The following is a 6,516-nucleotide window of genomic DNA, read 5'->3' on the forward strand; positions in this document are numbered from 1 at the left end:
TGTTATTCTATATCGTGCGGTTAAGTGAAAAGTGGAAGTATCTATGTCTAACTCGTGCTCTGTTCCGAATTTTTCAGTAATGGCACCTAAGAAGAGAGATAGACTCGGCCTTGGGGCCAATGCCACCCCAAGTGTGGCTATGGATCATGTACCTGATGCCATGGGTGAGAGTGGCTCCCCGGTCTTGAATCTACCTGGCCCGTCTATCCTAGACAAAGTGTTCTTGTTCCTGCTGCGGCAGAGGGTGCTACCATCCCTCCCGCCGATATTCCTGATTCTGATGCAGTTCCAACTTCCGATCCCGGGGTTCCTGATGAGGACCTTAGAAGAGCCAACCGCTCAGGCCCAGAGATCTCATGATATCCCTACATCCTCCAGCGGACAGGGAGATTCCGCCAGTTCCAGAGTCAACCAGTTTTTGCGGTTAGCCCCTCCAGAGTTCTCCGGCATAGACCCAGAGGCCGATCCGCAGGATTTTCTTGATGAAATGTATAAGACCCTTCGAGTGATGAAGGCTTCAGAGACAGAGGGAGTTGAGTTGGCTTCATACAGGTTGAGGGGAGCAGCGTATTAATGGTTCGAGATTTGGGAGGATTCCCGTGGGGAGGGAAGACCTCCGGCCAGATGGGAGGAGTTTGTAGATGCATTTATGGACCATTTCTTGCCTGCCGAGACAGTGGAAGCCCGTGCCACTGAGTTTGAGGTCCTCAAGCAGGGCAGTATGAGTATTTGGGAGTACCACATGGAGTTTGTGAGATTGTCCAAGTATGCTCCTCAGTTAGTGTTGACCATGGATGATCGAGTTCGGCGATTCGTTCAGGGCCTTAGTCCCTTGGTGGTGAATGAGGTTGCCACAGCGGCCTTACACTCGGATATGAATTATGGGAAGATTGTGGGATTCGCTCAGGCCACAGAGGCTAGGAAGTTGAAGATACGGGTGGAAAGGGAGAGTAACAGCAGGGCCCGATCAGTGGGTCACTCAGGGAGATCAGCTCAGGGGAGAGGGCCATCAGGGCCATCCCAGCATATGCTCAGTCCTCAGCGAGCGCACCACCATCTGTACACAGTTATCAGTAGAGCAGTCACTTGAGACCAGGTTCGGGCAGTAGGAGATCCCATCAGTCCGGCCGTTCGGGAGGAGATCACAGCAGCAGGGGAGGGCTCCATGCCCCAAGTGTGGGAGATTCCATACAGAGACTTGTTATTTGGATATCCCGGTGTGTTTTAGATGCGGGGTGAGAGGTCATATCCAGCGGGACTGTCGTGTGCCCAGTCAGGACATGGGTAGGCGATTTGCTCAGTCATCCGATTCTTCAGCCGCCACATCATCTGTGCATCCTCCATCCCCAACAGGGCGTGGTAAAGTTAGGGGTGGAGCTCGTGGTAGAGGTGGACCCAGCCGGTTTTATGCGTTGAGCGGTCTCCAGAGTGCAGAGGCTTCTCCAGATGTAGTTACAGGTATCTTGTCTGTTCATGCCATTGATTGTTATGCTCTTATTGATCCGGGGTCCTCTTTGTCTTATGTCACCCCATTCATTGCTTCAAGTTTTGGGATAGAACCCGAACAGCTTCATGAGCCGTTCTCTGTATCGACTCCGATTGGTGATTTTATCACAGCCTCGCGAGTGTATAAGAATTGTGTTGTCACGGTATATGGTCGTGTTACCACGGCCGATCTTATCGAGCTTGGAATGGTGGATTTTGATATGATTATGGGTATGGACTGGCTTTATTCGTGCTTTGCTAAACTTGACTGCCGAATGAGAGTCATGAGACTCGAGTTCCCTAATGAGCCGGTTATTGAGTGGAAGGGGAATGGTGTGGTGCCGAAGGGTAGGTTTATTTCCTACCTTAAGGCTTCAAAGATGATTAAGAAGGTATGTATCTACCATTTGGTCCGGGTGGCGGACACCACTTCAGAAGTGTCTACCCCTGAGTCTGTGCCAGTCGTGAATGAGTTTCTTGAAGTGTTTCCGGACGAGCTTCCAGGGATTCTGCCAGATAGGGAGATTGATTTTGGGATTGATGTATTGCCAGATACGCAACCGATATTTATTCCACCGTACAGGATGGCTCCAGTAGAGTTAAGGGAGTTAAAGGAGTAGCTGAAGGATTTGTTAGAAAAGGGGTTTATACGGCCGAGTGTGTCGCCGTGGGGTGCTCCGGTTCTCTTTGTCAGGAAGAAGGATGGGTCGCTCCGGATGTGTATTGATTATCGTCAGCTCAACAAAGTCACCATCAAGAATAAATATCCCTTGCCTCGGATTGATGACTTGTTCGACCAATTAAAAGGTGCAAGGTTCTTCTCCAAAATTGATCTACGGTCCGGGTATCACCAATTGAAGATTAGGGAGCAGGATATTCCCAAGACCGCTTTCAGAACTCGCTATGGTCACTTTGAATTCTTGGTCATGTCCTTTGGGCTAACTAACGCCCCGACAGCTTTTATGGATCTTATGAATCGGGTCTTCAATCCCTTTCTAGACTCCTTCGTGATTGTTTTCATTGATGACATCCTTGTTTATTCACGGAGCCGGGAGGATCATGCCAGTCACCTCAGGGCAATTTTGCAGACTCTTCATCAGCACTACTTGTATGCTAAATTTTCAAAATGTGAGTTTTGGTTGGAATCCATTGCCTTTTTGGGTCATGTTGTTTCTAGTGAGGGGATTCAGGTAGACCCCCAGAAGGGTTCAGCAGTGAAGGATTGGCCTAGACCCACGACCCCGAAGGAGATTGTAGCTTCTTGGGTTTAGCAGGGTATTATCAGAGGTTTGTGGAGGGATTCTCTACCCTCACCTCCCCATTGACTAAGTTGACGCAGAAAGCAGTTAAGTTCCAATGGTCCGACGCTTGTGAGAAAAGTTTTCAGGAATTGAAGTCAAGGTTGACCTCGGCACCAATATTGACCTTGCCGGAAGGCACAGAAGGATTTGTGGTTTATTGCGATGCCTCCAAGGTTGGTTTGGGGTGTGTGTTGATGCAACATGGGAAGGTTATAGCGTATGCTTCGAGGCAGCTCATGAATCACGAGAAGAATTATCCGACGCACGATTCGGAGCTTGCGGCAGTTGTGTTTGCTTTGAAAATATGGCGGCATTATCTTTATGGGGTCCATGTGGATGTGTTTTCAGACCACAAGAGTCTCCAGTATTTGTTCAAGCAGAAGGAATTGAATTTAAGGCAGCGACGGTGGTTAGAATTGCTCAAAGATTATGATATGAATATTTTGTACCATCCAGGGAAGGCGAATGTGGTGGCCGACGCCCTCAGTCGGAAGTCTATGGGTAGTTTGGCTCATTTGGGAGCGGATCAAAGGCCCTTTGCTCGGGAGGTTTATCAATTGGCCAGTCTTGGAGTTTGCATTTCGGCCTCGGACAAGGGGGATGTTATGTTGCATAATGGGGCAAAATCGTCACTTGTAGCGGAAGTCAAGGAAAAGCAGTTTATTCGTCCACCATTGGCTCAGATGAAGGAAGCAGTTTTGAATAACAAGACTTCGGCATTTTCACTCGGCGGTGAGGATGGTGTATTGCGATGTCAAGGTAGGCTATGTGTTCCGGATGTGGATAAGCTTCGGGAGAGGGTAATGGCGGAGGCTCATAATTCCAGGTATTCCGTGCACCCAGGTTCTACGAAAATGTATCATGATCTCAAGGAAATTTATTGGTGGAACGGTATGAAGAGGGGTGTGGCGGACTTTGTATCTAACTGTCCGAATTGTCAGCAAGTAAAACCGGAGCATCAGCGGCCCGTGGGTTAACTCAGCTTATGGTGGAAATGGGAAATGATCAACATGGATTTCGTGGGGGGGTTACCTCGCACTCAGCGCAAATTCGACTAATTTGGGTAATAGTGGATCGACTCACCAAATCAGCTCACTTTTTGCCAGTCAAGTCCACCGATACTACAGAACAGTATGCTAAGTTGTACATCAAGGAAATAGTAAGGCTTCATGGCACTCCACTTTCTGTTATCTCAGATCGAGGGGCCCAATTCACAGCTAATTTTTGGAAGAAATTTCAGCAAGGTTTGGGTACTCAGGTGAATCTCAGCACAGCTTTCCACCCACAAACCGACAGTCAAGTAGAGCGAACTATTCAAACGCTTGAAGATATGTTGCGGGCTTGTGTCTTGGATTTCCAGGGTAATTGGGATGATCACTTGCCACTTATAGAATTTGCTTACAATAACAGCTTTCATGCTAGCATTCAGATGGTCCCATTTGAGGCATTGTACGGAAAGAGGTGTAGGTCTCCGATTGGATGGTTTGAAATGGGTGAAGCAGAATTGTTGGGGCCGAATCTCGTGCACCGGGCTATGGAGAAAGTTAAAGTCATTCAGGAAAGGATGAAAACTGCTCAAAGTCGCCAGAAATCCTATGCGGACGTTCGTCGAAGAGAATTGGAATTTCAAGTTGATGATTGGGTGTTCTTGAGGGTATCTCCTATGAAGGGAGTCATGCGATTCGGGAAAAAGGGGAAGTTGAATCCTAGGTATGTCGGGCCGTATCGGATCGCTCAGAGGGTAGGGCGGGTGGCTTATAGGCTGGAATTGCCTCCCGAAATGTCATTAGTGCACCCGGTGTTCCATGTGTCCATGTTGAAGAAAGTGATTGGAGATCCATCCACCATTGTGCCAGTCGAGACCATCGAGGTTAATGAAGAGTTGTCATATGAAGAAGTTCCGGTTGCTATCCTTGATAGGCAAGTCCGTAAATTGAGAAACAAGGAAGTTGCTTCAGTCAAAGTGTTATGGCGAAGTCAATGAGTTGAGGAAGCCACTTGGGAAGCGGAAAAGGAAATGAAGGAAAAATATCCCATCTGTTTGAGCAAGTCTACTAGTAATTGTGCGAACTCTTATCTCTAAAATAAACTAATATTGTGTTCAAATTGGTTCCTTCCTAAATGCTATTGAAATTTCCTCAAGTTGTGCAAGAATTATAGGTGTTGTGATTGTCTTAAGTCATGTGAAAATCTCTTTGGTAAATGAAAGTTTTATAAAGACTCTTGTGATAAGTAAACAACTAATGGTAGTGTAGATTGGTAATGAATTACTTATATGCATGTAGTATGTTGAAGCGGTTAAATTATGTGGGACTCATTGAAGGGACTAATTTATGTGCAAAATATAGGAAGTGATTGAATATGTGCAATTGTTGAGGTAATGAATTGTATACCAGCTGTAGGGATAGTTGTAATTGTGTAATGGTGCTTGGAATTGTGTTTCAGGGGGTCTCTAACAGGTAGATATGTCTAAATTACAAAGGAAACTCTAGCAAAAATTTTCCAAAAATATGAGAGTTAGTGAAAATTGGGAGTCTGCATATCATGTTTTCAAAAACCAACTGATTTTCAAATATCCTCATTCGAGGACGAATGATTTTAAGTGGGAGAGGATGTAAGGCCCCGTAAAAAATTTGTGCTCAAAACCTAGTAGCTCATAGTGTCGAGTTCCGAATAACCAACGCGTTATGCAAGACATGTTGGCTCAAATGACGAGTCTGGGTCTACAACACCGTCCGGTTATGTCAGAGACACCCCGATTTCGTGCTCATGAGAATTCTTTTCAAAATACATCTTCATGGGTTTCTTGTCCTACTCTACGTCATAAGCTAGCATTAGTAAAGATTGGACGTTTTCACGGTAAAAATGCTGAGGCTTGGTTTTTTCAAGTGGTGAGATACTGCGAATTCTATTCCATTGATGATTCACATAAACTAACCATTGCTTCTTTTTATCTGGATGGAGATGCATTGGTGTAAGGCCCGTAAAAAATTTGTGCTAAAAACCTAGTAGCTCATAGTGTCGATTTCCGAATATGTGTTAGGAATGTGTAAATAAGATCGCCGCGGTTCGGACCCTTTTGTACTGATCTAAGTATTTAAAAATCAAAGAATCAAGTTTTCCAGAAATGTGCTATTTTGCGGTCCAGAATGCGATCGCAAATCAAGTATGCGGATCGCATTTCTGCCGCATAATGAGTCAGTGGTTTGGATAAAATTAAGATCAAAATGCGGTCCATTATGCGACCGCATAACTAATATGCGGACCGCATTTCCATCGCAAAGTGAGTCAATGTGTCAGTCAAATTTGAGGTTAAAAATGCGGTGCATTATGCGACCGCAAACCGTGTATGCGGACCGCATTTCCGCCGTATACCCAAACAATGGAATCAGGTTTTTGGAACACTTTTTTGCGGTCCATTCTGCGGACCGCATTTCGTATTTGCGATCGCAAAGCGCGACCACAAACCTGACTCGGGCTCCTAATTTTCTAAATTTTAAACCCAACCCCCTTTTTAATAAAACACCCCAACCCCTCATTTTAACCACTTTTCTGAACAAAAATAAGAGAGAGGGAGGAGGGGTTCTTGAGAGAGAGTTCATCTTCTTCAAATTGATTCTTCAAAACTAACCGGGCCAGGAAATTTCAAAGTGAGTGTCTTCATCCCCATTCTTGCAGGTAAAATCCCTAACCCATTTTCATTAATTTTCAGGTTTAATTAAGGGGGGAA

This window comes from Nicotiana attenuata, unplaced genomic scaffold (genome assembly GCF_001879085.1).
Source record: "Nicotiana attenuata strain UT unplaced genomic scaffold, NIATTr2, whole genome shotgun sequence".
In the NCBI taxonomy this organism is placed as follows: domain Eukaryota; kingdom Viridiplantae; phylum Streptophyta; class Magnoliopsida; order Solanales; family Solanaceae; genus Nicotiana; species Nicotiana attenuata.